The following is a 10,000-nucleotide window of genomic DNA, read 5'->3' on the forward strand; positions in this document are numbered from 1 at the left end:
GCCGTTGATGTACGGTGAAAGTTTTGAATGTAGAGTCTTGCACGTAAGATTACCTGAAGTATGTACCTGAAGTGGAGGGCTCCGGAAATTCTGACCACCTGGGGTTTTTTAACGTGCACTGACACCGCACAGAACACGGGCGCCTTGCTTTTCGCCTCCATCGAAAAGCGGCCGCCGAAGCCGGGATTCGATCCCGCATCCTTGGATTCAGCAGTCGAACGTCCCGACTACTGAGCCACCATTGCCGGCAGAAATTTAGAGGCGATGAAGAACAAAACTTTGAGCATAAATCTGAATGGCTGCGAGACCCGCTCTCTCCAGGAATGTGCGCTTGAGGTGAACGCGTGAAGTGATAACCCAAAGTATGTAGAGACTGCAGTAGACCAATAAATTCCGACATAACTAAGGGGTATTGATCCTCATGAACTGAACCGCAAACCCGGGTTTTTAGAGCAATTCACCTGAAAGCCAGAGACGATGACATACGTGTCTATCGAAGAGACATTTTGTCTGCGATCAGCTTATCAATGCACGAAAATTAAGATCATCAGCATATGCCAGAACTATGGCCTCATGGTCCAGAGTAGTCAAGTTGTAAATATTACTGCTGCAAATACCACTGAAACAGAGCCGTTACAGGCAAAAAGCTAAAGGGAGCGGGGTCATGTTACAGCCTTGCTTCACAGAAGACCGGATTGGTACAGAGACTAAGAGATGACCATTAATAACAAAGCTAGTCGAATAATTGTTGTGGCAAAGTTGGCCCCTACATGTAGGGTAGATCTCACGTTGGCGCGATCGAGAAGAGGAAACAGAAAAGAATGCCGGAGGAAATCAAGAGCCTTCGCAAGTTCACCCTCGAGTAGAACAAGCGGCACTTGAGAAAAGGAGCAGGACTCGACAATTGTACGGACAATATGCATGTTATTTGAATGCAGCGACCTCTCAAACCATATAGTTGGTGAGGGCCAATGGGGATCGACATCACGCATTGCAGACAATTTGATCAAAATTTTGCGAAAACTGTGACGTTCAAATTTGCCAATATAATGGGCCTGTAGCTATCGACAGAATGCACTTTCCTTCATCACTGTTCTTTAGAATGAACTTTGTGACTTTCAGCGAATGATTGAGGAGGTCCTCAACATCAAAAGCGATCGCGAAAATCTGAAGCATGGTAGTACTGAGAATAGATTTAAAAGCTTTATAAAAAAGGCACGAAATAAAGCATAAGAACCAGGTTTCATGGACAGAGGTAATTGACTAGTTGCTAATTCTTCCCTTTTCTGAGTGAAAGAAGCCATTAATTAAAGAATAGTCGCTATCTTATAAAGGTGTTACCAGTTAAAGGTGAATGTTATAGAAGGTTAGAATCATTAATAGCGGCGGTAACAATCTGCGCACTAACTAACAAACACGGAAATTAATCAATTTGTACTGGTATAACCAGAGAGCCATTGGGGGTCATCTAAAGTTTAAATTCTGTGCAGCGTTACGGTGCTCATCAAGTATAAATAGTCGCGTTGGACGTTGACAACGGAAAGCGCGATTGCTGCGAGAACGAATTCGGACGCTCCTGCATCTTTCTTTATTCCGGTTTTTGTATTCACATTCCACAGTAGCGATTTCGTCCAAATAAAAATCAGGCGTTCTCATTCTAATCCATTTCGGTTTTACAAGCTCTTGTGCAGTGCAGTATGTAGTGTGTAGAAGTTCGTTGAGCGCAATAGTGTATATGGAGGCCTTATGTGTCCGCCTCATACTTTAGTGTAGACAGCAACCTCACATTACTGTACAGCAACGCTTAGTTGAAACTAACACTATTATAAACATCACTATGCAGCACTACTAATTACCTCGCATTACTAAGTAACTGCTTATCCCTTCTAATGAAGATCCTTATTACTGCAACGCACAATGTCCACATGGCAATGCTTTCGCGTCACCTCTTGAGGATACTTAAGCGTCGCTAAATTTTGCTTATGCGACCTTTGTTGATGGGAGAAAATTGCTTTATACACGCGATATTTTAGGACGAAGTAGATGAAGAGACAACCCCATGCCGTCTGTTGCAATCAAACCTGCACAACCTATATACAAACTGGGCTAAGTGGCAGGGGTCACGATTCGTTTACCTTAGCCTTGCCGAACCGCATTGGTGGATGTGCAACGCCGTGATACACCGTAACTGTCGCGAGGAACGTGATAGAAGGTGGACAGCGGAAACTGTGTGAGAGCTCTGTTATGCTACCTTTGGCATCAAGGCTTTCGGAACCGAGTCCCTCGCTATACTATGAGCAGATTTGTGTAAGAGATGGTTTGATTTGGTTTGGCTTAAGTAGTTTAACGTCCCAAAGTGACTGAGGCTATGAGAGACGCCGTAGTGGCGGGCTCCGGAAATTTCGACCCCCTGGGATACTTTAACCTGCACTGACACCGTACAGCACACGAGTGGCTTGCTTTCCGCCTCGATCGAAAAGCGACCGCAGCGGCATGTTTTCAACCTTCGCATCTTACAGTCGAGCGCTCTAGTCACTCAATCAACCTGGTGGAGCACCTGTAAAAAAGTTAGGGGACCTGTTAAGGTATGTTTTCTCTTAAATTATGCCATTTCTAAAGAAATTACGCAACTGATTACTCCGCGTGAACAAAGACCGTAGTAATATTAGTAATAATAATGTAAAGTGTCCCTAACATTTCCGTAGTCTCAAAAACTCTTGGATTCTTTCTCAAACTTATCGTAACGAGCCTATAAGCTCCTTTATATAAGCTAGGCTGTCACATTTTCAGAGCGCTACAAGCTGGAACTAAGTGGAGAATATCCCTCGAGCGATATTTAATTTGGCGTGTAGCTACGGAGCAAAGCAGGCAAGACCATCGGTTCCTATGTGCCGCAATGCGGAACGTCGATAATGTTATAAGATGACACCATGCGCTCAGAGTGCCTTATGGTCTCCCCCTCCTCTTCCCTTCTTTTGGTGACGAAACCTTTTTTCCCCCCTCTCCTTTCCCTATTCTGACAGCTAAACTTGAAGAATTCTTCATATAGTCATTCGCAGAAAAGATTGCGAAGTCGAAGAACGAAAAGTTCCGAAGTCGATATTGTACCACCACTTTCCTAACGATTAGTTCCACGTGTCACGTGTAGAGGTCTAAGCAGATATGTTGGTGTGAACAGCGGGTGGGAGTTGGAGTGGGATGAGTTTTTTTTTTCTTTCTGCAGGACCATTAAGAAAGAAGGAGAGAACGTCGGCCCGAGACCACCGGAGACCATCAGAAGAGGCAGCTGCGTTTGTCGGCCAAGTAGTGGTAGTACATATTGACACTGCTTCAAGACGACGATGAACCAAAGAAGAAAATATTCAGGCATATATTTTGAATGCTACCCTCCTCCGTCTGTTGTCCTCGTCAAAGTGTTCTACCAGGGCCATGAATTGATGTACGTTAGGAACATTCGTTTTTAAGGGAGGTGCTGGACGATGCCATCATGATTGACATTTTTTGGCTTTATATTTATATTACTAGTATGTCTGAATTGCCGAGGTTATTGAAGATTTCGCCCTGGTTCTTTAAATAAAAATATTTTGCAGTTTTCCGCTTGACCCATTTTAATACCGAACTTGTATACCAACGTCACTGGCCTGCTTTTAAATCGTCAATTTTTCAATCACTTTTTTTTTTCCTAACGCATACTGCTGATTCATTCACATGAATTGCGCTAAGACTTTTTGGCAAGCTAGTTGGTTGGGCATAATGTGTCCAAAAGCGCCACCAGAGACGAGCACAAGGGACAAGGAAGCGCTGTGTTCGTCTGTTTCCTGTTGCCTTGTGTTTGTCACATGTCATTAGTCCCATGAGCCTGGTTTTATTTAAATCGAATATACATCAAGAAAATTACCGCCTTTATACACATCTAGATGGACATACTCTAGTAAAATATGTTCCGCCGCGGTGCCTCAGTGGCCAAGATGCTGGCCTGTTGAGCCCAATCTCGGCGGCCCGCGTTCCGATTGAAACAAATGGTAAGGCGCCTATGTACTGTGTGATGTCAGTGCACGTTAAAGAACCACAGATGGTCTCCGATCTACGGCGTCTCTCATAGCTTGAGTACTTTAAACTTATAAACCTTACAAAAAGAAAACAAAAACAAAAAACATCTAGTAAAATATGTTCAAGTGCTTCTGCCCATTTACCACCCACTATATATATGTGCCATTTTCTTGATTGAATTTATTTATGCACCCTCGAATACTAAGACACCCTGAGCTTACTTCGAAAAGTAGGGCGCTGCGTCTTGAATGATTTTAGAACGAATATTTACTTTGCCTTTCAGAATTTCTAGAGGTTTAGAGTGCTTTCCCTTCTGACATTAATCCTTTTTTTTTTAACCACCTGCTTTATAAACCCGGCGTTTAATCTTTTTATTTCTCCCTCCTTGTTTCGTGCATAGTTATTGGTTTCCTGGCCGTTCACCATTACTGTGGTCTAATGATATTTCTGTACGAATATTTGGCTCTGGGGCCCATGTACTATTATGCAGCATCCTCGGGCGTTTTCCGCAATATTTGACCCTTAGCTTCCCGCGTTTCAAATGATATTCTCTCTATTGCCGCTTATGTGGATTTGCTGTGGGGGCACCTAATGCTCATCTCTCCGCGAATTTGTGATTTATTTCTAGACCTGACTGAACTTCTGCCTATAGGAAGAAAACCGCGTCGCCAAAAGTAAGCCCTGACACCATAATGTCTTTCCAAACGCCTCTCGGTATTTTTCAGTGGCACCCGCATAACGCTTCATTATCACGTCCTGCCTTCGCCCTTTCGACCTAATGCGATTTTCGAGCTTTGACACGAATATATCCATGATTTACCCATAGTTTTATAGATCGCTATTCCGCCAGTATGAGTATATTTTGGCCTTGTGCTGTAAAAATATGACCAGCGGTATCTTTGGATGTCACTGAACCTCACTTAATGGAGCTAATTGTGGGGCCAAACGCATCTCTTTCTTCTATACTGATGGTATCCACTGTCAGTAAATCTTTCCGACTATCAACTAATAGCGCAATATCATCTGCATACATTAAACCCGAGAACCGCGGCTCTACGATCAGTTCATCTACTTTGATTAAGATGTATTGATACAGGGAATGTTTTTTTTGTAAGTAATGTCAGCATTGTTACCAGGCATTATGCAGGAAGAGGCATTTAAAATTTCAAACAAACAGGAACAGCAAAGAAGATACCAGACATTGAAGAATAAATCCAGAACTAAAACACAGAAACATGTTTCATCTATAATAATTTGACGAGGAGAGCTAGGATATGGAAATTAGGGTTTATGCGCAAGTGCGCGGAGAAATTATCAAACCATTAGACAATCAACGTTGTAGGCGGGTACGGCGTTCTATTTGCAAACCATGCGCTGGAAAAAGTAATTCTTGAATGCGTCTACACTGCTCGAAAAACACCTAACTTTCTTGATGTGATAAAAACGCGTGTAATGGTGTAACGTTATCCGGTAGAATGTACACACTTTTGACTGTTTCTAATTCAGTTTTATACAGCAAATAGAAAAATTCCAGCTACAGTAACGCCTTGATGCGAGACTCTCGTGCTTTGCTGCTTCTAGGAGAAATGATTGGAACGTGCGCCGGTTGTATGCGTTAAAAGTGAACCTACGTGCTTTTCTTTGGACTTTCTCAAGTTTAGTGACGTTGGTTTGTGTGTGTGGACTCCAGATGATCGCTGTGTACTCCAGGATGTGTCGAATAAATGTTTTATGTGCCAGAAGTTTATTTCAGGGGAAGAGTTCACTAATATTCGCCTTAAAATGCCAAGTTACTTCATGACTTAATTGTAAATGAGTGATAGCCTCGTTCCATCTAAAATCTGATGTAATTATTACTCCCAGGTACTTGTCACTGGATAAATAAGATAAACAGTGGTTGTTAATGTTATAAGCAAATTTTAAATCACTATTTTTGCGTTTTTATTTTCATTTAAACTGTCTTTTTGAAATTAACGGTCAATTACCATTTCGAGCCTTAGTTTTAAAGGCAGATATTGGGGCATTTAAAACAGCTTGCTTCTTTTAGTGGTGTAATTTGTGATAAATAATGGAATCGCGTACAAAAAGCAGAATATCCACTCATATTTCACTGACGGTATCACTTATCAATTCTGGAAAGAGGGCAGGTCCATCAAGACTTCTGGAATGCCTGAGTGTACATTTGCGGAGGTCGAAGTTCCATCACTGGCCTTACTTGCCTTAACCAAGGCAAACAAAGTCTTGTTCCTAAGGATGGGCTTTAGTTTCAGTAATTATTTGGAATGAGAGACACAATGATCGAGTGCTGTATTAAAATCAAGGACTAAATGAGTGTTATGTCAACTTGGCTTTGCTAAACCGTAAACTGTTTCAAAGGCCTGAGTTACGGTCAGAAACCAGTCAGAGAACGAATGCCGTTTGGCGTCAATTATTGCCTCGCCGTTTAGAAAGACGGAGATGTGTTTGGAAGCTATCAGTTCAAGGGATTTGACGCATGTGCTGAGTTAGGAATATTATGCGTGTATATTGTGAGGCTGGACAGAATTTCTGTTTTTACTATGGGAGTGACATTTGAGCAGTCCCATTCGGTTGGAAGTGCTGCGTATGACAGTGATTTCTTGAATAATAAGGTCGAATACCTTGAACACCACTCGGCGTACGGGGAAAGAAGCACATACGGGATTCCGTTCGCCACCGGCGATATTTCGGCGTCTGTGGTAAGCAGAAGTGCTAACGCACCTTTGCCACTTATGAGCATTTGTGATGTCACCAATTGGCAGAACGTGTTCATAGCTAAGCAAGTGTGGGCTGATACCGCTATCATACGTAAACGCTGAGCACAATTACTGGTTGAGTGCGTCTGCGATTTCTGCGTTATCAATTATAAGGCTGTCACTGATTCACAGTTTGGATGCAACTTAAGTTTTTGGCAGTAAGCCGAAAAACATATCACGCGTGGCAATATTTGGGCATTGCTTAAGTTATATTTTCATAGAAGCATCGAAGTACCTTCGATATGGTTATGTGATGGCTCCATCTATCGGAGCGCTACAAAACTCCACCACACTGAAGCACCAACAACGAATGCTCGTTGTTAGCCAGCGCTGTGTTAGTCTCTATTTCTTGTTCTCTGGCCTCGTGCCGTCGCGCTGTTGCGTTAGAAATCATGTCTGACCGTGTCCATCAGTTCTCGCTGCACATTTAGTTCCGTGTGCACAGCTTTAAAACCCCGTTACAATGGCGTAACAAAACATTTTTGCTGCAACTGATCTCATTACGCGCTTTGCGCTTTTACGACCAGTTAGTTACCTAATATACCCTTTCCAGGCAAACCATTACGAGCATTCATAAAACTTACCGCAGAGGAAGCTGACCATCACCTCCATAACTGCGCCCGACTGGACAGCGGTGCGACACCGTAGAGAAGAGCCCGGAAGGCCGGCCTGTTGAACAGGTGCAAATAAGCGCCCCCACCAACAAAGCAAGCTCTAGTTTTAAGAACGTTTACAAACACATCACCGGAAACCGAATGGTAAGGCGTTTGCAGCTAATTGAGCTTACTAAAAGCAGTCAATTAATACAATCGAGCTCACGTACTCGTATACAGATGCGGCGAAAAATAAATGGATGGCAGTGATAGGAGAAAAAAATTTAATTTCATCGCCATCATTTCATTCATTCTTTAAAATATATTTGTGGCCTAATTGCAATTTGGCGAATTACACAGTAGACCATTCATTGCCGACAATTGCGTTTTGGCTCAAACAAATTAATTTTTTCTTTCGACAGAGGCGCCTTTTCACGGCTCTTGTATATGCAGATCATTGCCGTATTGCAGAACATATCTATGGAGATTCTATGCAATATAAACAACTTTTGTCCACGTTTATCCAACTTTTATTCAGTGGAACATTCAATCTACTAAACGGCGCGCAGCGCCCCTGCGTTTGATGTTTCTCCAAGCTGTGCTCTCTGATTACTTTCCGTGCGAAAAGACGGGTCGGCTGCGTGGCCTTGAACACCTGCTGGCAGTGTTAGAGCTATGAAACTACTCGACAAGGTGAACGCAAGGTGTGCTTTCGGTCTATTGCCCTCGTTTTCCACGCCACTATGCTGTAATGCGGTGAAACCAACTTAACTAAACAAAAAGCCAAGCAGCGGCCCTCGCCTGGCCTGTACTGCTCGCGTTGCTGCCGAAAGCATTGTGGGAACGCTCTGTACGTTAATTTTCATCAGATGATTATTTAACAATGTACTGATAACAACATTAGACACCTGATGATAGGTAGCACCTAGCTCCAAAGCACAGCCGCCGCCGCCGCCTTCGAAGCGAGGCAGGTGATGCCTAGCAGTGCTACCTTGCAGCACGTCGGCGAGTTATACGGTGCTGGAAGAGGTCCGTCATAAGCACGGGGGCAAAGTATTCTCGTTTGTAAGTTACAAATAAGCATACCTGCAGTCACTTTTATATATCGAATTATTGGTATATGGAACAATTTCGCAATTCTCTTCGATTTCGATATACGTGGTGTTTACTTCATTCGTTAACTGTAATTTTAGATCTGGCACTGCAACAGGTTACGAGAACAGCTAACTCATTCAGCTTACCACCGCTCCATAACCGTCTCTGGCGAAGACTTCTGTCGGGAATACAGACAGAGCGCGAGGAAAGAATCAACTGGGAAGCCCTTGCTTCGTGAGTGTGTTCTCATTCAAAACACTCGGCTACGCCTTTAGACTTCAGTTGTAACAGGTACCGCATCACTACCAGTACAGACAACAGGAATTTACCTGTGACTGTCTCAAAAACGCCCTTTAAATTCTCCGTCGGAGTTAGCCTTTGCAACAGCCTTTCTTTAGTACCACGTTGGGCAGCATACAAATGCCTGTTTCGTAACTTTGATAAAAACAAAGTGCAAAAAATATCGGAATAAACTGCCCTGAAGAAAGGCACTAGCCGTCTTCAAGCATGTCACGGAAAGCAACAACAACAACAACAACATCAACATAAATAAGGATGAAGTAAGTTAACGCCTAGCTTATTTGCAAGGTTGTCGTAAAAAGAAAAAGAAAAAAGATGCGAAGCTAATACAAGGCACCCCAAAATTTACAGACAGACGACAAATATATAAATGAATCCGAATGAACGAAATTTTTCATTTATTATGTTATTAGATCAAAACAGCTCTCCCCGAACATTTCACCGGCAAACAAACTCATTTGGCCCAAAGAATTGCTTCGGCAGCTGCCGGTTCAAGTGCTCAAAGTTACAAAGATAAAATGTGGATACGAGAATGGAATTGGAGACTGGGACATGAAAAAAGCAACAGTTATCATCTTCCCCGTACTTCCCCCATAAACGTGAAAAACGTGAAGAGCGCTTTTTTTTTTTTTTTTTTTTTTTTTCAGGTTTTTCACGCTTTCGCAGAGCTGCGAATCGAGAAAAGGAAATCACTGGGTAGTGCAGAGCTGTCCGGGGATGGCAATCGACGTCATTCTCGCCCTGACACACGAAGAAAAAATAAAATAAATTAAGAACCGCGTTAACAGGAAACATTGCTCGCACTTATTCAGCTAAGGCAAAATAAACTTTAGATGAAAGGAAAGTATGTTTTGAGGCGCACGTGTGAGACAAGTGTGGCGTTAAGCAAAACGGTGCGACGATCCATTATTCTTCGCGGCCACAATCGGATGAGGTACGCGTCAGCCTTGGGGCCCGGTTTTACGGTTCTTCAAATAGAGGAGAAATTACAAAAAAGAAAAGAAACTTCTCCTTCAATCTCACCCCGTTACTTCGTCGGAGAGGCCCGCAATTCTGTTAGCAGACATTAATAATGACGGGGAATCTGCAGTTTGGCACCTCGAAAATATAAATGCTCCCCGTATTTTACTGAACAGCTGCCGATGGATCGATGTTTAAAAGTACGAGGTTTCGAAGAGATTCCGCGTA

At 42.9% G+C, this 10,000-nt stretch overlaps 1 protein-coding gene across 1 annotated transcript in view; it reads right to left on the minus strand.

The window, feature by feature from the left end:
• Nucleotides 1-10,000, minus strand: part of LOC146201917 (uncharacterized) — an 18,996-nt gene that overhangs the window by 5,719 nt on the left and 3,277 nt on the right. The window lies entirely within an intron of this gene.

Source organism: Amblyomma maculatum, chromosome 1 (genome assembly GCF_055883805.1).
Source record: "Amblyomma maculatum isolate TAMU_Amacu chromosome 1, ASM5588380v1, whole genome shotgun sequence".
NCBI lineage: Eukaryota > Metazoa > Arthropoda > Arachnida > Ixodida > Ixodidae > Amblyomma > Amblyomma maculatum.